We start from the raw sequence: 24942 nt of genomic DNA, 5'->3' as shown, positions 1-24942 counted from the left end.
ATAAGATAGTAATTTTACGGGGTTGCTCTAAGACCCAAGTAAGATAATGCACCTAAAGCACTTTGCATAGTGCCAGGCACATAGTCAGTGCTCAAAAAGTTAGCTACTAATATTGTCTTTTCCCTCTGGACCTACCTAAGTCTTGCCAGTATGCAACTTTGGGCTTTGGAAAGATGTGTGGTAGGTCGAATAATGCCAGTGGTCCCCCAAAGTTTTTTAAGTCTTAATCCCTGGAACCTGTAAATGTGTTACTTAACATGGCAAAAGGAACTTTACAGATGTGATTAAATGAAAGATTTTGAGATGAGGGGTTATCCTGGATTACCTGGGTGGGCTCAGTGTAATCAAGGGGGTCCTTATAAGAGGGAGACAAGAGGATCAGAGTCCCTAGCAGGAGGTAGGGTAATGTAAGGAAGGGGTCAGGAGCCAAGGAATGCAGCCTGCCTCCAGGAGCTGGAAAAGGCAAGAAAACGGATTCTTCCCTAGAGCCTCCAGAAGGAAGTCAGCCCTGCCAACCCATTTTAGACTTCTGGCCTCCAGAACTGTAAGATAACAAATTGTATTGTTCAAGCCACTACATTTGTGGCAATTTGTCACAGCAGCAATAGGGAACTGATAGAGTGTGGAAGAGAAAACAGAAAGTGGTCAGGAGGGAAATGAAGGCTGTCAAAATAAGAGAACAGTAATAGCTAGAATTTAGTTTGAACTTTGCTAGGTACAGTTCTAACTACTTTGTGTGTATTAACCTGTCATCCTCACAACAACCCTCTTACTTTTAGTATCTGCATATCACAGAAGACGAAACTCAGGCACTGAGAAGTTAGGTAACTTGCCCAAGGTTACACAGCCAGTACGGGGTAGAGCTGGGATGTGAATCCACATAGTCTGGGACTCTTAATTGTTACCCACACGACTCCCCAAAGCAGGCATTTCTGTCTGCTAAGGCTGACAGTACCGGCCACTGAGTGGTATGTTACTGTAAAGAAGGAAAAAGCAATTTTTGAATCGGCAAGAAGGAGGGTGATGTAGTCCCCGCACACCAAAAAGAAAAAAGAAAAAAGAAACATGGGTATCAAAGTACTTGGTAAGCTTTTGCCATTTCTATCTCATATAATATGTGTGGACAGCTTGAAGCTGGAGGACGCTGGTTCTGGGAGCAGTTCCTGTGCTGGCCTCCCTCTCAGATTCCCACCTCTGTGCCTACAGCAGCCCTGTTCACTCACCACAGACCGCTGGCCCCGGCGCCCTGTTGGCTCCGCTTCCCACCTCTGCCTGTTTATTGGATTTGCCTCATTCCTGACTCTCTGCTCCAGCCCTGAATTCCACCTCCTTCTGGCCCTTCAAATGCTCAAACTTGAGATGATTAGTGTCAGGGCCCGGATGGTGAGGTACCTCTGTGAGTGCTGGAGGGCGGCTGGTGGTTATTTCTTCCTTTTCCTTTGGTTTAGCTGGCTGTTGTTGGCTTTCTAGCTGTGCTGCTTTTGTCTCTCAAGCTCATAATTCAGAGTGATACTGATTTTCCAGCTGTGCCCCAGGGGTGTCGGGGCCTCTGTCAGGTGAGGGAGATGCAGGCAGATGAAGATCTCAGCCCTTCAACCCGCTTCTGATGAGCAGCCCACTCTTACTCATTTTATTTATGCAGTGAGGGCCTGCCTTAGATTTGGCATGAAAGGGCACTTCTGTTGCTAGAGAGACGGAGAGAAGTTTGAGAAAACCTAAACCCCAAGTTAAGGCACACTATGTATGACCTTTCGCCCAAAGACTTGGATGTGCAGGAAATAGAACTCGCTGTATTTTCTCTAATTGCCTTTTACAAGTTGGGGATCTGGAGCCTGGTTGCTTAGATTTGTTTACCTGGCTCCACTATTTATATGCAATCTGTGTGACCTTGTGCAAAATACTTGTCCTGCTGAGGCCTAAACTAAATGGGTCCTCATTCACTAAATGGGAGGGGTAATAGTAGCACCTAATAAATGAGATCGTTCGTGTAAAGGGCTTAGAACAGCGCCTGATATACAATTAGAATTCAACAAATCCTGGCTCTTAGGCTCATTTTTATTCTGACTGAGTCTCCCAATGGAATGGCGGAAGGAGAATCTAGCGTCATCTCTTCACGGGGTTCTGCTCTCCTGTGGTGCTCTCCCCCGGTGCAGCTGGGGATCTTACTCCATTACTCCTCTCTCTGCCTGGTTGCCACTGAAATGTCCATTGTCCCTGACCACAGGTGACTTCAGGTGCAGTGACACAAGGCTGCTTCTCATGGGTGCATGGCCGCACCTCCCCGAGGTCTCTGATGTCTCTCTGCCTCTGCCAGGAAGAGGGTCCCCTCTGCTCTCAGGAGCTGCAGGACGTTTGTTCTTTCCTCCCCTGGCCGCCATCTGTGGGGCCTGGGACGAGAGGGACAGAGTGGAACTCCAGTCTCCTCCCTGCTTCTTCTCCACGACATTGAGTCTGTAAGGCAGACTTAATACTCTTGCATCCTTTCCCCTCTACCCTTAAGGCTTAAGAAAACAAAACAAAATAAACATAAACAGGGTGGCTGTGCTTGACTGGGTTATTGGTCAAGCAGTGCTGGCTAGTACCGTTATCTACATAGTGATGGCATTGCTGCTGGCTCCGTTGAGTGATCTGCTGTGTGGTGGCCCCAGTGAAATGTGCTCCGTTTATAAAAATACTGGAACATCTCTTTCAGAAGAGCTGATTACACGTGCACACAAGTTCAGAGCTATAACAAAATGCGGTTAGCATTTATGAATTTTATTGCTTTGTAGGAACAGCTACATTTTAATAATTAAACAGTAATGCTGCTATATTCAGAATTAGGAAAGAGGCAGAAGCAAGGAAAGACTCTGTTTTGATGACTTCATTTTAGGTTTAAACTATATAATATCACTGACTATGGAAAATCCAGAGAATGGAAAAAAAGTCATTGGGAAAAACACATGTGACCAAGTGCATACTAGACACATCTGGGATTAAAATATCATATAACACAGTTTAATTTGGATATCACTGGAGTTAGTTCAAGTTACTGTCATTTCTAAAGAAAGTTTCAATTCATTTGTTATTATTAACAACACGAACTCAGATTTCATTGATGAACATATTTTCACCTATGATCTGTTTGCCTGGAGGAACTGAAGCGCTCTCTAATAGTCTGGTTTGTCAATCTCAGGGAGGTGGATAAAATTCACAGAAGTTAAATGCGTTTGGCATGAAATTATATTCGTTTTTCCCCCCAAAGGCAGAATGAATTTGGATGACAGGGTAGAGCGTGAGCCTCATTCAGTCTGCAGTTTTGGTAACTCCTGGGGTCTGAGCAAACTCAGATTCACTTCTCTGCAGCTCAACAGGCTAATTAGTCCCTAACTCAGCCTGGTTGTTCTTTTGTCGTGCCTCCAGCAGGGTCCTAAAATTCACAGTGGGAGGAATTGGTAAAGCTCCAGGCAGTTGTGAAAGAAATATGCTCAATTATTATTTGAATCTGAGAGGATGGCAAGAACTTCTTGAGCTATGTGCAGAAACTACATAAATTTGTAAGAAGAACTCCAAAAAGTGATTCCTGTGCCCTCAGTGCAACAGCAGTCAGACAGCCTTGCAGGTTCTCCCGGGGCATCTCTCAGATCTAGGATTTTGACTAACTACCCTTTGCTGACTGAGGGCCTCACCAGTGCCAAGTCATGGGATGGCTGACAACAGGTGAAGTGTGTTCCTGACTCAGGCGGGCAAGCCCATATCAAATTAGTTACAGAGGATCAGAGAGCATGCTTATTTCTAGCCATGCGGCCTATTTCTAATGAATTATCATTATCTAAGCAGTAAGGTCTAAAATATGTCACTTGTTTAAGTTATTGGTTTAAAAGTAAAGAATTTTTAGGCAAATACTGTATGTTTTCACTTATATGTGAAATCTAAAAACAGATGAATAAATATAACAAAACAGAAACAGACTCACAGATACAGAGAACAAACTAGTGGCTACCGCACGGGGGAGGGGCAGGGGTTGGAGCGAAATAGGTGAAGGGGATTAAGAGGTACAAACTATCAGTTATAAGATAAATGAGTCACAGTTATAAATAAGTTATAAGATAAATAAGTCACAGGGATGTAATGTACCGCACAGGGAATATAGTCAGTATTTTACAATAACTTTGTATGGTGTATAATCTATAACAATATTGAATCAACTGCGTTGTACATCTGAAACTAACACAATATTGTAAATCAACTATACTTCAATAAAAATTAATTAAAAAAGAATTTTTAATTCGAAACAGTTTTAACAACTAAAATTCTATCTTTTAATTATTAATGCAGACGTTATGCATCTGTTTATGATTTGTTTATTACTTTTTTATTACATGCTGTGTCATGCAACAGTGAAAACTGAGGGATCCAAATGTTCCCCTCTCATTTTTACTTGTTTTTTTTTGTTTTCTTTTTTTTTTTGGCCACGCCCTGTGGCATGTGAGATCTTAGTTGCCTGAGCAGGGATCAAACCCATGCCCCCTGCAGTGGAAGCGCAGTCTTTTTTTAACATCTTTATTGGAGTATAATTGCTTTACAATGGTGTGTTAGTTTCTGCTTTATAACAAAGTGAATCAGCTATACATATACATATGTTCCCATCTCTCCTCCCTCTTGCGGCTCCCTCCCACCCTCCCTATCCCACCCCTCTAGGTGGTCACAAAGCACCGAGCTGATCTCCCTGTGCAATGCGGCTGCTTCCCACTAGCTATCTATTTTACATTTGGTAGTGTATATATGTCCATTGCCACTCTCTCACTTTGTCCCAGCTTACCCTTCCCCCTCCCCGTGTCCTCAAGTCCATTTTCTACGTCTGCATCTTTATTCCTGTCCTGCCCCAAGGTTCTTCATAACCTATTTTTTTTATTTAGATTTCATATATATATGTGTTAGCATACGGTGTTTGTTTTTCTCTTTCTGACTTACTTCACTCTGTATGACAGACTCCAGGTCCATCCACCTCACTACAATAACTCAGTTTCGTTTCTTTTTATGGCTGAGTAATATTCCATTGTATATATGTGCCACATCTTCTTTATCCATTCATCTGTCGATGGACACTTAGGTTGGGAAGCGTGGAGTCTTAACCACTGGACCGCCAGGGAGGTCCTCCCCTCTCACTTTTAGAGTTGAAGAAATTGGTCTTCTCAGGGACTCAAAAATTTGACCAAAGCCGCCTGACTGGGGAGCAGCAGAACTGGGAGGTTTGTTTGTTTCAAACAAAATTAAGACCATAGTACAGATACATAACACACAATTTTCAATCCTGCATTCTTTGCCTAACATTCCATCATTAAGATGTTCCCACTCCATTAAAGGTTTCCAAACCTTGATTTCAGTGTTTGGGTCTCATTCTGTCATGTGGTCCTGTGGAGGGGCTTACCCATTCCCCTCTTGTTGGGCATTTAGTTGTTGATCCCCAGTTTTTTCTACTTAAGTAACTCTTCATTGCCTAGATCTGTAATTCTTTCTTTAGCACAGAGTCCTAGAACTGAAATTACTAGGTCAAAGTGAAGAACTTTTTTAAAGGCTTGAAATATGTACTGTCAAAATGCTCTCCAAAAAGGTTGCAACAATTTGCACTTCAACTAATGCTGTGCTAGAGTAGTCTTTTTCCAGTGGTATGTCAATAAGAGATACCGGACTTGGTACTTAATAGTTTGAATGTGCATTTCTTTGATTACTGGAAACAATAAAACATTGATATCTCATCAATGTGCTCTCTCTTGGTTAATTATTTAATCACTTTCTTTGTCCATTTGTCTTTTTCTTTTATTTGAGACGTCTTAATGAATTAAGACTATAACATATCATTGTCATTTGATGCTGTTTTTCTCAACTAGCATTTTTTCCTGATTATAAAATAATACAAGTTAATTTTGGATAATTTGGGAAATAGAGAAAGGCACAATAAAGAAGTCCAACATTTGGTTCATGGCTTTCTAGTTTTTTTTCTTCTGTTTGTTTTTTCCCAAATTGAGATCATGCTTTCACATTTTATAACTTTTCACCTAACTTTGTTAATTATAATTAAGCGAATTACGTTTATCCTACTATGGGATACTCTATATAAATATTAATGAAATATCATATTTTTGAAATGTTTATCATGTTCCTTAATGTACAGAAAATTTTAATTTCCACATGGCCAGAGAGGTCTATGTCCTCCCTGGTGATTACTTCCACAGCTTTTAAATTTGTATTCTTTATCTACTTTCTGTGATTAACTGTGTTTTTTAGCTTTTTAGGCTTTTAGTTACAATCAACTTTCATTTGAAGTTAGTTTTTTTTTTTTTGTACATATTATGAGTTGAAGACCTAATCTGTTTTCTAAATACTTAATTTTCCTTCAAAATGTATTTATTTCCTCATGTATATATTTATATTCCTTATATAATTTCCTTAAATAATATACTCATTGGATAATCCTAGACAATTCCTAATCTGATTTTATATATTCTAAAGTCAATTTTAGGCCTAAGATATCTATTTGTAAATTCTTGAATGAATACCACACTGTTTTAGTTATTTTAGCCTTATAACATATATTAATGTCACACAGAGCAAGCTCTCTCTCATTATAATTATTAAAATTTTCCTTATTTTTCCTTGCTTATTCTTATAAATTAAATTTTGAAGCACTTTGTCAAAATCTCAAACATCTATTGATATCCTGATTGGGATTATAATAAATATATATATTTATTATATATTATAATATATATAATATGTTATGTATAATAATATAGATTTATTATACATAATATATTATATACATTATATATAATTATATTAATATATATTAATTTAGGAGAAATTAATATGTTTACAGTAGTTAGTCTTTCCATACTGGTATGTTTATTAATTTACTCAAATGTTTTTATATCTCTTAGTGAAGTTTTGTAGTAGTCTTCATGTAAATCATATATTTCTTATTTTTTAAATATGTTTTAGGTTTTTATTTAATCAACTTAATTTTTTAGCTGATTCTCCTGAGCTCTCTAGGTAGAGAATTGTATTGTCTGCAAATAATGATTCTTAGTTATCTAACATTGATAACTAAGAAGGAGGATAATAGATCTTTCAATTTTATTCCTGATTTTAATGGAAATGCTTTTCATATTCACTTGTAAGTATGATGTTGGCTTTTGGTTTAAAATTGTTTAAATCACTTTGCGGAAGGAGTTTTATATTCATAGTTTTGTTTGTTTGTTTGTTTTTAATGAAAGGGAGTTGAATTTATCAAAAGTCAAAAAGGTAATCTTTGAGATGATTGTGTGCCTTTTTTCACATTTGACCTACTGGTTTATTATATCACGTTAACAAGTTTCCCATCATTGAACCATGTTTTCAATCTTGCTGTGGCAGTTTATTATCATTGTGTTAATGAATTCTGTCTATAAGGGAGAGATCAATCTAGAGCCCATTTAGATTTTACTTCGTTGGTTTGTTTTCTTTTTTTAAGTTGACTTTATTTTGGCCAGGGTCATCAAAGACTGATATTAAAATTAGCTTGCTGCTCCTGAGTGTGCATAGATTGAATTCCTGGAGACCGCCTGTGCTTTCCTGAGAGTGACAGGGGCAGCTTCAGATGTGATGGGGAGCTGGAGATACTGTTCCTGGGGAATAGAGTAAGGGAGACGAAGTACAGATGGTAGAGGGGAGAGAGTAAGGGAGACGAAGTGCAGAAGGCAGAGGGGGAGAGAGTAAGGGACACGAAGTGCAGAAGGTAGAGGGGGAGAGAGTAAGGGAGACGAAGTGCAGAAGGTAGAGGGGGAGAGAGTAAGGGAGATGAAGTGCAGAAGGCAGAGGGGGAGAGAGTAAGGGACACGAAGTGCAGAAGGTAGAGGGGGAGAGAGTAAGGGAGACGAAGTGCAGAAGGTAGAGGGGGAGAGAGTAAGGGAGAAGAAGGGCAGAAGGTAGAGGGGGAGACAGTAAAGGAGATGAAGTGCAGAGGGTAGAGGGGAGAGAGTAAGGGTAGATTGGTTACTTGGGGCTCTTCCTGTGAAGTGAAAATGTAGTGCCTTTATTTATTTATTTATTTATTTATTTATTTATTTATTTATGTATTTATTAACTGGGACACTCTTGTTTCTTTGCAATCCTCATAAGATAGGCAGAATTGGAACTACCGTTAGAGGGTTAGGCACTGTTCCTTACAATTCCAGACACTGAATGTGGACCTCTGTCTCCTTTTCTGGACTGATACGGCATGTTAAGTAGCAAAGCAGCAAACCTGAAACACAAGCTTAGAGTCCAGTAGGAGCCAATTTCAATGTCAAGTCTTAGTTTAGGTGAAAGATTAAAAAAAAAAAAGTGTTGCTAAAGCATATAGAAAGGAAGAGAGAAAGCGGTTCCAAAACTTAAAAATATTAAATGGCCAGTACTGTAAGTGTGCATTTGACAGCTATAGGACTGAGAAACTGACCCAAAGATTTAGCTACTGTGTGGGTGTCTTTGTGGAGAAGTTGCGGAGAATCTGAGCCTAAGATGTAAGGAAGTGGCTGGTCGTTTCTTTGCCTCAGCTTTCTTTATACTCTTGCTACTTCCATGTCGCCCCTCATTCCCTGTCTCCTTGTTTTTTCTACAATTTTGTTTCCCAATTTTACTGTCTCATCCATTCAACATTCATACATTCAGCAGTCCTTCTGAGTCACTCCCATGAGTCAGGCACTATACCTGCTGATGGGGGACACTGGTGAGCAAGATCCCCATGGCTACTGCCCACCTGAGCTTACCTGAGCCAGGTGATGATGCAGGTGAGAATCTGACAATCTCTGTAATTTGTGAAACAAGATGTTACTGTCTACCTTTCTCAGTATTTCAGACATTTGCTTATTTATAGAAGGATAGTATAAAACATCACAAATGAGGAATCATTTATAAATTGTAAAATTAGACAATATTTTGTTAAAGGATCTTGGTTAAAACTCTGTGACTTGACTCATGGGAAAGAGGCTTCTATTGCTGCTACTTGGTGTTTTCTGAAGTAAAACATTTTCATCCTCGTTTCTTCTGTCCTGAAGAAATTTCTTTTCAACTTGAAGAATTCTGGAAGCAAGGGCTCTTGGGAATAGGAGTAGATTAGAAGGCACAAGGAGAGGCAGGGAATGCTCACCTTGACCAGCTCTGTTCAGTGCAGAGGCTCAGGGGGAAGCTTGGGAGAGTGCCCAGGACGTGCTTGCTGTTGTATTGAGGAAGGCATTCAGGTTCATCTGGAGTAACTAGTCCACATAAATGCTTTGCTATTGCTTCATTACGCTTTTTGAAACTGAGTACTATTGGTTGGTTCTGTAAAGAGGATGTTGACTGCATTCCTAATGTTATACCCAGGATTTGCCATCAAAGATCTTTCAGTCCAGTCAGGGAGACAGGGCACAAATACCTGAAATTTTCAATATCCTTACCAAGAAGTGGCTGAGTCCCTGGCCAGCTGTTAAATGGCTTGAGTCTAGGAGAGGGAGCTCTGGGCTGGAGTTTTCTGGAGCAGAGCGAGGGCTTGGAGGAAGCTGGGTGTGGCTTGATGGAAAGGATGGAAAGTTGTTCTGCTTGGGAAGAGGAGAAGCCATCCTCAGAAAGCTGTTCATGGGAGTGCATTAGTCAGCCAGGTGAGCAGCATCTCCTTTGAGGTCTTCCTTTTCCTTGTTCGCCCCAGGTACATACTGTGGATCCTTAGAGTAAATCCTTCTGCATGAGTTGTTTCATCAATGATTCCAGATCTTTCCATGGTCCATGCCTCACTCCTGAGCTCCAGACCTGCATATCCAGCTGCCTGTGAGACATCTCCTCAAAACTCATGTCTCAAATTAAACTCAATCTTTTCCCAAACCTGTTTCTCCCGTGTTCCCCATCACAGTGAATAGAACCTTTGTAGACTCACTTACCAAGCCCGGAAACCTCAGCCCTCTGAGACTACCCCTTCTGAACTTCGTCCTCCCAGTATTCGCCTCACTCTGCTACCTTCTATTTCTGTGTCTGCCTTTCCCAGTAAAACATACGCTCCATGAACCCAGGGGCATAGTTCATTTCTGCGATCTCCAGCCGCAGCACAATATTGAGCCTGTGACAAATGTGCTCCATAAATACATGTTCATTGACTGTATGAATTGAACTTCCTGTCCATTCTACCTCCTAAGTATCTCTCTAGTCAGGCAGACCCCAGTTTGAAATCCAGCTTTGCTGTTTACTATCTGGGTAACCTTAATGAAGCTATTTTTTAAAATTTTATTTTGAGTTAATTTTTAATTTACAGATTAGGCTATTTTTAATCTATGCATCAGCTTCTGAATCTGTAAAATGGACATAATTATGGTACCTACCTCATAGGTTTGGCACAGATTAAATGAAATAAAGCATGTAAAACGTTACTGTGTTTGACACATGGTATAGTCTTTACTGTTACAAAGGTAGGTTTGAAGCTAGAATGTGAAAGTCCCTCGATGCAGATTAAGAAGTGTGTGCTGTATCTCTTAGAAGGCAAGGATTCATGAAAAGTTCCAACTGTGTGGTAGAAAAACCATGAGCTGTGGAACCAACACAAACTTGTGGTACAAATCAAAACTCTACCACTTTATAGCTATAGGCTTTTAACAAGTTACCTAATGATTCTCAACTTCAGTTTTACACCTCTAAATTAAGATAACAGTACTTGCTACCCAGAATTATTGTAAGGTATAAATGAGATGGTATATGAAAAGTATCTGACACTAATTTTTTTATGAAGTTACTTTCTTTCCTCCAGTGATAAGCTCTGGGTTCCCTGGGAAAGAGATCTATAGTCCAGAGGCTTCTTTGGTTCAGCCCAGTTTAACATTTTTGTCAGATACTTGGATGAAGGCAAAAAGCCTTATTTCCCAAATCTGCAGATGACTCAAAGTTGGGAAAATAGCTAATACAATAGGGTGATGGAATGGAGGCTCAAAATGACCTCAACAGTCTGGAATGTTGGGCCTTCACCAAGTGGGAAGTTGGGCATCTAGCAGAAGGATCAAAGCAGTCAGTCAGGGGCAAGGAGACCATTTATTTATTTATTTATAAATTTTTATTATAGTTGATTTACAATGTTGTGTTAGTTTCAGGTGTACAGTAAAGTGAATCAGTTATACATATACATATATCCACTTTTTTTTTAGATTCATTTCCCATATAGGTCATTACAGAATATTGAGTAGAGTTCCCTGTGCTGTACAGTAGGTCCTTATTAGTTATCTATTTTATATATAGTAGTGTGTATATATCAGTCCCAGTCTCCCAATTTATAAGGAGACCATTTAGAAGACGATTCCACTAGTCCAGGTGATGGATGGAAAGGGTCTGACCTGGGGTGGTGTCAGTGGCTAACAGCTGGGAAAAAATTTTTAGAAAAATCACCAGAATAGGACAGATAACTAGGTGGGTGTGTGGATTAAGAGGACTAGTGATAACTGGGAAGTTTCCTTTCTGAGTTCCTGGGAAGAAGGAGGTGCCGGTTAAGAGGAAGGAAGAAGTTAGGCAGAAGAATTGAATTAGGGAGAGAAGGGAGGACAGGAGTCTGGTTTTGTACATGGGGTGTTGGCTGTATCCAACAGGAAGTTGGAAAGTCAGGACTGTAGCTCGTGGGAGTGGCTGTGTCTGGAAAGAGGCATTTGGGAGTCATCCACATAGAGGTGATAGTTGAAGCCATGAGTGGGAGGGGATGGGATGGCCAAGGAGTGGCCAGTGCTATTCAGAATCATTAGCATTGTTGGCTCTAACTAGAGATAAGCAAGGTAAACAATCCCTTGCCCAAGTGGGAGCTAGTTCTACTGCCTTCCACAGGCTCTTTAATGCATTAAAACAAACTTTCACAGGATGAAAAATCTCATATAATAATTTAAGACTTTCAAAAAATTATATTTTTGATTTATTTTTAATTACACAATACGTGAATACATCCTTGGTTGTAAAGAATGTAAACACTCCCGATAAAGTAAAAGCCCCCATAATTCCTCTCCAGTTCTCGTTTTTCTTTTTCAGAAGTAATCACCGTTCCTAGTTGGACAGGTGCTCTTACAAACGTTTCTCTATGCATTTATACAGTTGTACACACATATACACATAAAGATATACTTTTGTTTTTGTGTGTGTGGTTTTGTTTTGTATTATATAAGTGATCTCCTAACGTGTTTGGTTCTTCAGTTTCTTTTTATCTTAAAAAATGAAACAATATACTCTGGAACTCTTTCTAGGTAAATGTATCTAAGTCATAAAAACAAAAACAAAAAAATCTGTTTTCCTGGGTATGAATGTGCTATGTTTTATTTAATCATTCCCTTACTGATGCATTATATCTTTTTTTTTTAACATCTTTATTGGAGTATAATTGCTTTACAATTGTGTGTTAGTTTCTGCTTTATAACAAAGTGAATCAGCCATACATATACATATATCCCCATATCTCCTCCCTCTTACATCTCCCTCCCACCCTCCCTATCCCACCCCTCTAGGTGGTCACAAAGCACCGAGCTGATCTCCCTGTGCTATGCGGCTGCTTTCCATTAGCTATTGGTTTTACATTTGGTAGTGTGTGTATGTCCATGCCACTCTCTCACTTTGTCCCAGCTTACCCTTCCCCCTCCCCGTGTCCTCAAGTCCATTCTTTAGTAGGCACTATATCTTGTTTCCAACTTTTGCATCTGTCCATTCTACAGATATTTACTGCTTGCAATGTGTAGGAGACTGCCCAGCAGAAACTGGGATACACTGGCAATAGTAAGCCAGGAGTTGGCAGGCTATCAGGGGCAAGGAGAAGCATGTAAGGAAGAGGACAGGCAAAAAATGCTGCTTCTTAAAGTTGCCACATGCTGTGGTGGCTTAGAGGAAGGAGACCTTATTTCGTTGTGGGGATGCAGAAGTAGATGAGAGAGGCTGAGTTCTTTGTCTGGGTTTTGCAGGATAGAAACACAGATGGATGATTGAGGTGTAGTCTGTTGCCCCTTGGTGCTCCAGTCCCACCATCCCCCAAGGGATCAACTACTAATATGCTGTTGACCTTATGGCAGGGAATTTCTGTTTCAGGCTCAGCCACTTGCTGTGTTCAACCTTGCCAGGATCCTCTCTGCCTTAAGCTGGAGGAGCTGGAAGTAGTGTGGAGAAAGGGAAAAGGTGAGTGTATGCTAATGAGATGGGGACTTTCACCTCTATCCCCAGGTCCAAGCCAAAGTTGGAGTGATTGATTTGGGGAGGGGTGGGTTGGGTTTGAGAATATTTTTCTTTTTACAAATATCATCAAAATGAATATACAAAGTTTTTACTTCTCACTGGGAGCCCCTGAAAATATATCCCCCAGTGAGACACTGGTACGTTTTTCCCTTTTTTCTTGAATGCATGAGATTTCTTGAGTGTAAGGATCACTGGGAAAGGAGAGGAAGGGGGAACACTTTCCTTTACCTGCTTTATCACAACACAGCCATGCTGTCTCTCTCTCTCTCCCACCCATCCCTTCTCTCTCTGGTTTTCCTGTCTTTGATGCTCTCTCTGAATCATATCACTTCTCGTGAGCAAATTTGGGCCATATGCATTTTATGCAAAATACCAGGGCCCTAATTTTCCTTCTCTTCCTTTCTGCTGCCTTTACTCAGGGCTCAGAGGAGATTCCACTTTGGCTCAAATCAAATGCAGGGAGTCACACTGGTTCTTCTTTCCCCTCTTCCCTCTGTTTAGCCCTGACAGCAGCTGCGAAGCTCTGCCAGGCTGTTAGGAAGCTGCACCGTCCCTGGGCGAGACAGCCTAGAGCAGGGCTCCACAGGCAACCCTGAATCAACGACATAGGCAGCCTAAGTCCTCCAGCACGGGCGACCAGTCTGGCTGGGAAAAAATTTCCCTCGGAATCTCTCTCCAGTTCTCCAAGCCTAGCCCCTCCCAACTCAAGCCCTCCCTGCTTGCAGTGCAGCGAAGTCTGGTTGATATTTTGCGTTTTGCCTTTTTCTACTCCCAGCCAAGCCAGACCGGCCCTCTGGGCTGCTGGACCAATGAGCAAGTTCATCTCTACCAGGCCTCCAAGGGCGTGTGTCTGAAACAGCTTTGATCTGCTGCCTGTGGGAGAGTGGCCGCCACCCACCTTTCCAGGTACATCTCGCAGCCCCTTTGCCCCTACTCGTCCCCTGGCACACCAGACACTCCAGCAATAAACACCCAATGCATTTACTACTTGGAGCTCCCTAAACACAACACACGGTCTCTCCATTCTGTGCCTCACCTTGGGCTGCCTACTCTTCCCCATCCCTCTTTCCTCTGTCCTTTAAATTCAGTTTAGGTGTCAGTCACTCTACAAAGTCTTCCCTGACTCCCCCCCTATGCCAGATTCACCTCATTGACTTTGAGTTTTCAATTCAGTATCTGTGTCCCCCACTCCCCTGTGATAGTCTCTGTCACCCACTCTGTCCCTAGGGCTGAGCCCAGGATCTGGAATATGCTGGACACTCAGTTCAGGCTTGTTGAACCCCACTGACTTAGGTCAGGGAGCATCTTTGTGGTTCTTCTTCTAGGTTTGCCCTCCTGGCAGATCGCTGCCTTCCTAAGTAGCATCTTGTTATTTGAGCCCCACTAGTGAGAAAACTCACTGAGAGGCCTAGCCTTATAATAAATAATTGGGTTGCATCGTGTTTGGATGGTCTGCAGGGTGGAGCGTCATCATTTTTAGACTCCAGACAAGTCTCTGTCTAGGAGGAGCAGAGAAGAGAGGGGGGCACCTACTGTGCAGGGTCGTGGTGGAGACCCCTTGAGGTGCTCAGGGCTTCATGAGCTGCCTTCCCTCCTACCCCAGTGCGTGATAGCCCCACCTTGTGTGGAGTCTTTCCTTCTAAAGCACCTTGGCACACCTGATCTCATTTGACCTTTCCTACACATCACCTTGGGAGGTAGAAGGAACAGATTATACACAGTAAAACAAATAAGCCTGATTCATCTATTTATTCTACAAATATTCATTGAGTTCCTATTATATCTCCAGCAAGAGAATATGGCAGTGAACAAAACCAGCACATTCCCAGCTGTCAGGAAGTTCTGGTTCTAGTCAGGCAATGCCAACAAGTAACCAGTGTACAAAAGTAATAAGTAGTAAATAGAATATCCAGTGATGGTAAACGCTCAGAAGACAATCAGGCAGGGTAGTATTACAGAAAGTGATGAGTGGGAGGGGAGGAGGGGCTGCCTTAGGGCAGGCAAAGCCATTCTGAGGAAATGACATCTGAGCTGAAATCTGAAAGGTGAGAAGGAACGGGCCAGGTGATGCCCGAGGGAGGTGGGGTGACAGGCTGAGGGTCCCAGCGTGGAGCTGGCCCTGGAGCCCTGAAGCAGGCTCTTTCCCCAATGTCCCTTGAGCTCCTCTCTTCCCTCTTTACTCTCTCCAGGGACACTCATGAGTATGTCAGGGACAGACTGCGGGCGGGAAGGGGATGAGGTGTGCTTAAGAGTGCTGGGAACTGTCTCCCGGGCTTTGAGTGTCACAGCCAGCCCGAAGCTGGGGAGGGGCCACCCGAGGGCCAACTTTCTCCACCTTTCACTCTCAGTTGTCCCTTTCCTAAGGGATCCATCCCTCAGGAGTAAACCTCACCTCTTTCCACATCAGCAGGAAAGGGTGTCAGAGACACCTTCTACAAGACAGCTGAGAGTTGGGCATCCTGCCATTTTTTTTATTGTGGTAAAATATAACATGAGATTTACCGTTATAACCATTTTTAAGTGTGCAGTTCAGTGGCATTAAGTATATCCACGTTGTAGTGCCACCATCACTACCATCCGTCTCCAGAACTATTTCATCATCCCAAGCTGACACTCTGTACCTATTCAACAATAACTCCTGCCACTTTTTAAAAAGCCCTGATGGACTCACAGACATAGAAAACAAATTTATGGTTACCAAAGGGAAAGGTTGGGGGGAGGGATAAATTAGGAGTTTGGGATTAAAATATACACACTGCTGTATATAAAATAGATAATCAACAAGGACCCACTGTGTAGCACAGGGAACTCTACTCAAGATTCTGTAGTAACCTATATGGGAAAAGAATCTGAAAAAGAATAGATATATGTATATGTATAACTGATTCACTTTGCTGTTCACCTCTACAGCATTGCTGTACACTTTGCTGTACACCTGTACAGCATTTACAACATTGTAAATCAACTATACTCTAACACAAAATCAACTATACTCTAACACAAAATAAAAAAAAACTATACTCTAACACACACAAAAAAATTTTTTTAAATTTTTTTAGTTAAAAAATTTTTTTAAAAAAGCCCTGATGGATCATGGGTAATGAGAAAACAAATACCATTTTCCAGAAGCCTCTCCCCTGATGGGTTTATTCTCCTAGTGTTTAAAACCATATCTCTCAGTGTAGTCTGAAGACAGCTGGCTCCAGAATCACTTGGTTGGGGGGGGAGTGCCTGTTAAAATGCAGATCTCCCCCTCCTTCCTGAACCAGAATCTCTTGACCAGCACCCAAGCAAGCGTGTTTTTACCAAGTCCCCTGCGTGATTCTGATGCCAATGAAAATGTGAGAATTACTGGTTTCAGCCTCATGGGAAGAACATGTGAGGAAGAATATTCGCCAGGGCAGAAAAAGCTTGCTATGGGAAAGTAGCTGCGTGGATTTGAATACTTCACCAGTGGCTAACTGAATAACTGGGCAAGTTACTTAATCTCTCTAAACTTCAGTTTTCTTTTCTCTAAACTGGAAATTGTGGTCGTAGCATGTACCTCACCGCAGTTGCTGTGAAGACTGAATAAGATTATACACAAGGCGCTGAGATTGGTGCTTTGTGTGGAAGATCTCAGGTCTTGATGTGGCATAAGGGTGGTGAGGTGACCCAAGTAAAGTAGTTATGTTTTCTTAAGGATATATATATATATATATATACACACACACACACACCCTGCAGCAATTGAGGGGGTAGAATGTTTTTCCTGAAAGATCCTTTCAGAGATGGGATTCATTTGGAGTAAGTTCCTGAGAGGAATGGTTAGGTGATTAGTAGTGATGCATGTAGTACATAGCTGAGGGAAATAATAAAGAAAATGAGGCTCTGGTGCCTGTCCCGGATACCTACCACCACCCCACTCGGGAACAAGGGCAGTTAAGGTTGTCTACAGAATGGATGGTTCTGGATGGTTGGTGCAGCAACAGTTTGAGAGTGAGACTCAGAGTCACTGTTCAGAAAAGCTTCCTGAATGGAATGTGGCTCTGCAGAAAGGAAGGTAGGGGTTCTCGGGAGTGGTGAGCAAGACACAGAAAGTCAGGTGAAAGGCAGGTTCAGGGATTTCCCAGGTGGCGCAGTGGTTAAGAATCCTCCTGCCAATGCAGGGGACACGGGTTCAAGCCCTGGTCCGGGAAGATCCCATATGCCACAGAGCAACTAAGCCCGTGTGCCACAACTATGAGCCTGCGCTCTAGAGCCTGCGAGCCACAACTACTGAGCCCGCCAGCCACAACTAATGAAGCTCGCACTCCTAGAGCCCACGCTCTGCAACAAGAGGAGCCACCGCAATGAGAAGCCCGTGCACCACAATGAAGAGTAGCCCCCACTTGCTGCAACTAGAGGAAGTCCGTGCGCAGCAATGAAGACCCAGTGCAGCCAAAAATAAATAAATAAATACATTAATTAATTACTTAAAAAAAAAAAAAAGAAAGGCAGGTTCAGGGAACAGGAGCTAGACCGCCCTGGCTGAGGTGGGTGTCAAATTGGTGAATTGGAAAGGCTAGTTTTGATCAGATCACCCTCAAACCTGGCTCCGTTTGGCCTAGTTTAATATCATGTCACTTAAACCTAGCAAATATCCCTTTAATAAATTTCAATTAGACCTGGTAGTTTTATGGACCATCTGTACTCAGTTCCTAGCATAGCATCTGGCACACAGTAGGTGTTCAGAAAATATTTGTTGAATAAGTGAATGGATGAATCCTACCCTTTGGTTGGCCAGCCCTTGGAAGAAAGATTGAGCAATCTGGAAGTTGTACTCCAAGAATGGGGCAGTGTTTCCAAATATATCAAACATGTGAGATGATGCATGATTTCAGGGAGGCACAGCATGTGATTTTTCCTGATCTTCTCCTTTTTATAATAAGATTTAGAATGTTGGGAAAGAGATTGCTAATGTTTATATAGATTTCATTATGTCCCAAAGTTATTCTTTTAGACAATATAATATTAAACAAGAGAAGCGGGATAAAAATGGTATAAACAGTATAATTTCAGTTCCATGAAAGATCTGTGTTCATGGGGGAAAAACTGGAAAGAAGTTATAACAAAATTAGGACTTACTTAATGATCTTACCTTACTTTTCTACTTTATACTTAGCAGACTTTTTCCAAATTTTCTACAGTAAATGTGTATTACTTTTATAATTGGAAAAATATAACGTGTTATTTGTTCATTAATATAGAAAGTGGTACAACATTCTTGCCAAAGCCTGCTTTGTTTTTTTATCCCTGGCATTCATCATAAAAATCACAACTGATACTTGAAATAATGACATAATGATAACAAAAATGAACTACACCTTACCAGGTATGGTACTACCTGTGTCATGTGACACAGTTGATCTACTGAGGAGCCCACACCATCCAGATACTGAGATTGGCCGTGTCAGGGCTCCTTGCCTCCACCTGCACATCCCTCAGCCTCCCTGAATGCCCACCCCACTCCCCTTCCACCCTTGTCAGAGGCTCAGGAATGGCCGGAAGGCTGGTAGTGCAGGTCAGAGCAGCCCTGCTTGCTTTGGATTGTGGACTGAGCAAACAGCTCTGTACTTTGGGTTACACTGCTCTGAAAAATAGCAAAAGTGCCAAGGTATTGTCCTATAGATTAAACAAATTAAAAACAAACAACAACAACAAAAAAACAAGAGCAGCAGAACCCAGAAAACTTGTTCACTTCATTTTTTTTCAATCAGGCAAAAAGTATGAATAATATTGCTTCTCCCTTTTGGATGATGACTTCTCAGTAGTAAATCAGAGGCACAGCTAAAGTGAACTTTGAGTTTTAATGAGGTGTTGTATTTGCAGTTTTAACTCTACTGAAAACAAGCGCCATTAGAATGATATCAACTGTTTGAGTCAGTTGTTGGCTTGGACTTCCACCCAGAATTTGATGTCATTGGTGAGCAGCCATGAGGAACAGGAATAATTTTGAAGTTTGTTGACCAGAGGACCTCTGAAGACTTTCACTGGTGCTGGTATTAAATATAATGCAAATATAAAAATGAAAATGGCCATCCTATGCATTAAGTATGTGGATTTAAAAGCGCTTTCCATCTGCTAGGGCTTTGTGGGGGAACGTCTATGAAACTGGAGAGTTATTGTGTCTGGAAAATGTTTTACTCAATGTGATGATGAAACGTAGGCTAGGTATCAGATGCAACGGACCCCAGGAGTGAGCTAGAGCAAGAAGCACAGCCACGAAGAAAAGAGTTTGTAGGAGTTGAATCATATCTTATTTTGATTAAATCAGGATCGTTTTACTGAGAGGCTGTAATGTGAGAATGTGTTAGGTAGTAGAAGAGTCCTATTATGTTTATCTCATTCAGAGTGAGTTTGTTTTCATCACATGTATTTTTAATTCTTTGGAAAGACAATTACATTAATTGAGGAATGACTTGTAGAATACCAGTTTGAAAAAAACATTTAGCGAATGGGTGTGTTGATGTTGCCTAACTATCAGTTAATTAAAAATTGCTTGTAACATGAGCTCTAGGTACCCCGGCTAAATGGTGGCAGTTGGCTGCTTGGGGAAGCCCATTATATTTTTGATGCATCAGTTGGGTAAAGCAAGGCCTTCAGGGAAGTGGCTCCGGGTTCTTCCCACTCTCCTCTTCCTCTTCATTGCACGGCTTCCAAAAATGTGCTGCCTTGACCTGGTATGAGAACTTCCAACCCCAGGATGAATTGTCCAGGATGGTTCTACTGCTTCTGCTGCAGTTAGGCTTAGCCAAGGGCACAGTAGCCTCCATGTGCCAGCCAACCCATGACTTTCCATCCCATCTCCAAGACAAGACTCCTTCTCCCTCTCTCCTCCGTTTTCTCCCTGGCCTCGCTTCCCAGGGCAGAGTCCTCTTTTAAAGACTGACATTTTCTAGGAATTCTTCACTTGTGACTTGAGTTCATTCTGAATTCTGCCATCTGTATCTTCATTTTTTATCTGGTGCACAATTAGTACACATTGTTGAGTGATCCCCCCACTTTTTAACTGGCTGGACTGTACTATTCAGTATTTCATGATAATAGCTCATATCCTAAGTTTTTTCCTTGTAGCTCTATAATAACAAAGGCATTGGCTGTGCCTTTCTCTTTCTGTGAAGTCATGTACTACCTTGCACGTGTGCTAAGCACCCAGTAAACTTGTACAACTTAAAGAATCATTTAGCCGCATGCACTGGCTGAGTTAAGGAAAATCATCTGATGCTAACATACAAATAATATTCTACACAAAGCAGTAAGTGAGCAAATATTTATTGAGCCTCTATTATTATAGTCCTCAGAGGTGGTTTACAGGAAAATAGACATGGTCCTACATCAGGAAGTTATATGTGAAGACTCTGGAGAAGTTTTTATAATGATAAGAATAAAAGGTACTATTTTTTGAGGGATTTCTACTTCATAGGATTATTGTGAGTATTACATGAGAAACTTTTACTCCCCCGCCCCACCGCCCTTTTTACAGATATAGAAACTAAGCCTCAGCAAGGTCAAATGGAGACAAACTCAGATTGAATGTTTCCACTATCCTGGTGCTCTCTCAGCATCACATTGTACAGTTGAACAAGCTGTTCAGTGCTCAGAGGTGCCTGGCTGAGAGTCGAAGTGGGAATGAAATGAGCCCTGTGGTCCACTTGAAAAGCTGATGTGGGGTAATGTATACTGTTGAATGAGTATATACCTGGGTAGCTACCACCCCAATCAAGATATAGAGCATTTCCACCATCCTCAGACAGTGCCTTTGTGCCATTTTATAGTCTTTCCACTCCTTCCCACCCTGCCACCAACCCCCAGTGACCACTCATCTGATTCTCCTGAATACCATAATTTTGCATGTTTTCTAACAGCACTGTCCTACCGAAGTTTATGCAGGATGGAAATATTCTCTATATCTGTGCTGTCCTGTACAGTTGCCACCAGTCACATATGACTATTGAAATGTGGCACTTGAAATGTGGCAGCTGAGAAACTGAATTTTTAATTCCACTTAATTTAAATTAATTTTTTACTTACACTTAAATAGCCACATGTGGCTAGTGGCTACTATATTGGACAGCATTGGTCTAGAACTTCAAATAAATGGAATCAGTCAGTGTCTGGCTTCTTTCATACAACCTAATATTTTTGAGATTTATGTTTTGAATCTCAAAATCTTGAGATTATGTTTGTTACAACATCAGAAGATCATTTTTTTAAGTTGCTGAGCAGTATTCTATTCTATGAATAGATCTCAGGTTGTTTATCTGTTAATAGACTTTTGGGTTGTTCCCGGTTTGAGGCTATTATGAATAAAGCTGCTATAAACATTTGCATACAAGTCTGTTTGTGAATGCATGCTTTTATTTTTCTTCTATGAGTGGAATTTGGAAATCATATGGTAAATGAATATTTAACTTTATAAGAAAATGCCAAATCGTTTTCCAAAATGGCTGTACCATTTTATATTCCCACCACAATATTCCAGTTGTTCCACATTCTTACCAACTTTGGTATGGTCAATTTGTTTAATTTCAGCCGTCCTAGTGGGCGTAAAGTGCTATCTCATTGAGAGTTTAATTGGTATTTCCCTGATGACTGATGATGTTGAACATCTTTTCATGTGCTTGTATTTCTTCTTTTGAAAAGAGATTATTCAAATCTTTGCCCGTTTTTAAAGATTGTCTTGTCTTGTCTTTTTTTTTTTTTAATTTATTTTTATTTATTTATGGCTGTGTTGGGTCTTCGTTTCTGTGCAAGGGCTTTCTCTAGTTGTGGCAAGCGGGGGCCACTCTTCATCACGGTGCGCGGGCCTCTCACCATCGCGGCCTGTCCTGTCGCGGAGCACAGGCTCCAGACACGCAGGCTCAGCAACTGTGGCTCACGGGCCTAGTTGCTCCGCGGCATGTGGGATCTTCCCAGACCAGGGCTCGAACCCGTGTCCCCTGCATTGGCAGGCAGACTCTCAACCACTGTGCCACCAGGGAAGCCCCTGTCTTGTCTTTTTATTATTGAGTTGTAGGAGATCTTTATGTATTCTGGATGCAGAGCTCTTGTTAGATATTTATATTACAAATATTTTCTACCATATTATGGCTTGCCTTTTGAAGAGCAGATATTTTTAATTGTGATACAGCTCACATTATCAATTGTTTTTCTTTTGTGGTTGTACTTTTGTGTTCAGTCTAAGAAATTTCTGCTTATTCCAGTGGTTATAAAGATTTTCTCCTATGCTTTCTTTTAGAAAGTTTATAATTTTAGCATTTATATTTAGGACTGTCATCCATTTTGAGTTAACTTTTGTGTATGGTATGAAGAAGGGATTGAGGTTCACTTTTTTTTCCATACAGAAATTTTGCTGATCTGTCACAATTTGTTAATAGGCTGTTCCCGTTATATTATCTGGTGGAGTGTCTGTTCAAGTCTTTTGCCCATTTTAAAAAATTGGCTTATCTGGTTATTACTGAGTTATAAGAGTTTTTAATGTATATTCTGGATACAAGAACTTTTCATATATATATATTGTGACTATTTTCTCCCAATCTGTGACTTGCCTTTCTGTTTCTTAATGGTATTTTTTTTTTGAAGAGTGGAAGTTTTAAATTTTGATTAAGTCCATTTTACCATTTTTTTCCCTTTTATGGTTAGTGCTTTTCGTGTTCTAAGAAATGTTTCCGTATCCCAAGGTCATGAAGATTTCTCCTGTTTTCTTCTAGAAGTTTTATAGTTTTAGATTTTATGTTTAGCACAGTAAATCATTCTGAATTAATTGTTGTGTATTGTGATGTAGGGGTTGATGTTCACTGTTTTTCTATTTGGATCCAGGGCCATTTAATGACTGTCCTTTCCGCATTGAATTACCTTTGCACCTTTGTTGAAAAGCCAATTGACTAAATGTGTTGTTCTATTTCTAGACTCTATTCTATTCCATTGACCTATATTTCTATCCTTATGCTGATAGCACACCATCAAGTTTACTGTAGCTTTGTAGAAGTCTTGAAAATAGGTTGTGTAAGTCCTCCAATTTGTTCTCCCCTTAAAAATTATTTTGGTTACTCTAGGTTTTTTGAATTTTCCATGAATTTGCAAAATTCTTTCAATACTTGAAAATCAATTAGTATAGTTTACCATGTTAACTTTTTTTTTTACATCTTTATTGGAGTATAATTGCTTTACAATGTTTATATAATTACAATTGCTGTACAAGTTTCTGCTGTATAACAAAGTGAATCAGCTATATGTATACATATATCCCCATATCCCCTCCCTCTTGTGCCTCCCTCCCACCCTCCCTATCCCACCCCTCTAGGTGGTCACAAAGCACCGAGCTGATGTCCCTGTGCTATGCAGCTGCTTCCCACTGGCTATCTATTTTACATTTGGTAATGTATATATGTCAATGCTACTCTCTCACTTTTTAAGGAACCTCCATACTGTTCTCCATAGTGGCTGTATCAATTTACGTTCCCACCAACAGTGCAAGGGGGTTCCCTTTTCTCCACACGTTCTCTGGCATTGATTGTTTGTAGATTTTTTGATGATGGCCATTCTGACTGGTGAGAGGTGATACCTCATTGTGGTTTTGATTTGCATTTCTCTAATGATTAGTGATGTTGAGCATCCTTTAAAGTGGGGTTTATCCCAGGAATGCAAGGATTCTTCAATATATGCAAATCAATCCATGTGATACACCACATTAACAAACTGAAGGATAAAAACCGTATGATAATCTCAACAGATGCAGAAAAAGCTTTCGACAAAATTCAACAACAACTTATGATAAAAACTTTCCAGGAAGTGGGCACAGAGGGAACTACCTCAACATAATAAAAGCCATATATGACAAACCCACAGCCAACATCGTTCTTAATGGTGAAAAACTGAAACCATTTCCTCTAAGATCAGGAAGAAGACAAGGTTGCCTACTCTCACCACTGTTATTCAACATAGTTTTGGAAGTTTTAGCCACAGCAATCAGGGAAGAAAAAGAAAGAAAAGGAATCCAAATTGGAAAAGAAGTAAAACTGTCACTTTGCAGATGACATGATACTCTACATAGAGAATCCTAAAGATGCTACCAGAAAACTACTAGAGCTAATCAATGAATTTGGTAAAGTAGCAGGATACAAAATTAATGCACAGAAATCTCTTACATTCCTATACCATGTTAACTTATTAGAGGAGAAAAATTATACAGTTATCTCAATAAATGCAGAAAAAGCATTGGGCAAAACTCATTTGTGATAAAAAATTCCAGCAAACTAGGAATACAAAGAAACATGCTCAGTTTAACAAAGGGCATTTATGAGACACCTACACCTCACATCCTATTAAGTAATCATGTATAGAATACTCTTTAAGACTGAGAACATGGCAAGGATATGCACTCTTTATACTTATATTAGCATCAAAATTGGAGATCCTAGCAAGTGCAGAAAAGGAAGAAAAGAAACAAAATGTATACATTTTAGAAAGAAAGAAGCAAAACTCTTTATTTGAAGATGACATGGATGTCCGTGCAGAAAATTCTAAGTCACCTACAAATTATCTGCTAGAAGTAATAAGTGACCTTAGCAAGGGTATAAGTTATAATGTCTACACACAATAATCAATTGTATTTCTGCATTCTAGCAGCAAACAACTAGAAAATGAAATGTAAAATAATTCCATTTACAATAGCAGCACCGACATAGGAACAAATTTAACAAAAGACGTGCAAGA

General features: G+C 40.6%; 1 protein-coding gene across 6 annotated transcripts in view; it reads left to right on the top strand.

Moving 5' to 3' along the window:
• Window positions 1-24942, top strand: part of PLCE1 (phospholipase C epsilon 1) — a 319414-nt gene that overhangs the window by 4466 nt on the left and 290006 nt on the right. For 4 of the 6 annotated variants that reach the window (XR_009005599.1, XM_057530499.1, XM_057530498.1 and 1 more), the window contains exons 2-3: window positions 13063-13149; window positions 13982-14112. The exons of 1 other annotated variant lie outside the window; for it this stretch is intronic. The gene's annotated coding sequence lies outside the window, so the exon portion shown is untranslated. The remainder of the gene's footprint in view (window positions 1-13062; window positions 13150-13981; window positions 14113-24942) is intronic. One more of the 6 variants, XM_057530496.1, reaches the window with a different exon arrangement.

Source organism: Balaenoptera acutorostrata, chromosome 16 (assembly GCF_949987535.1).
Source record: "Balaenoptera acutorostrata chromosome 16, mBalAcu1.1, whole genome shotgun sequence".
Classification (NCBI taxonomy): domain Eukaryota; kingdom Metazoa; phylum Chordata; class Mammalia; order Artiodactyla; family Balaenopteridae; genus Balaenoptera; species Balaenoptera acutorostrata.
The sequence above is the reverse complement of the archived record's forward strand: the minus strand, read 5'-3'. Positions and strand labels throughout refer to the sequence as shown.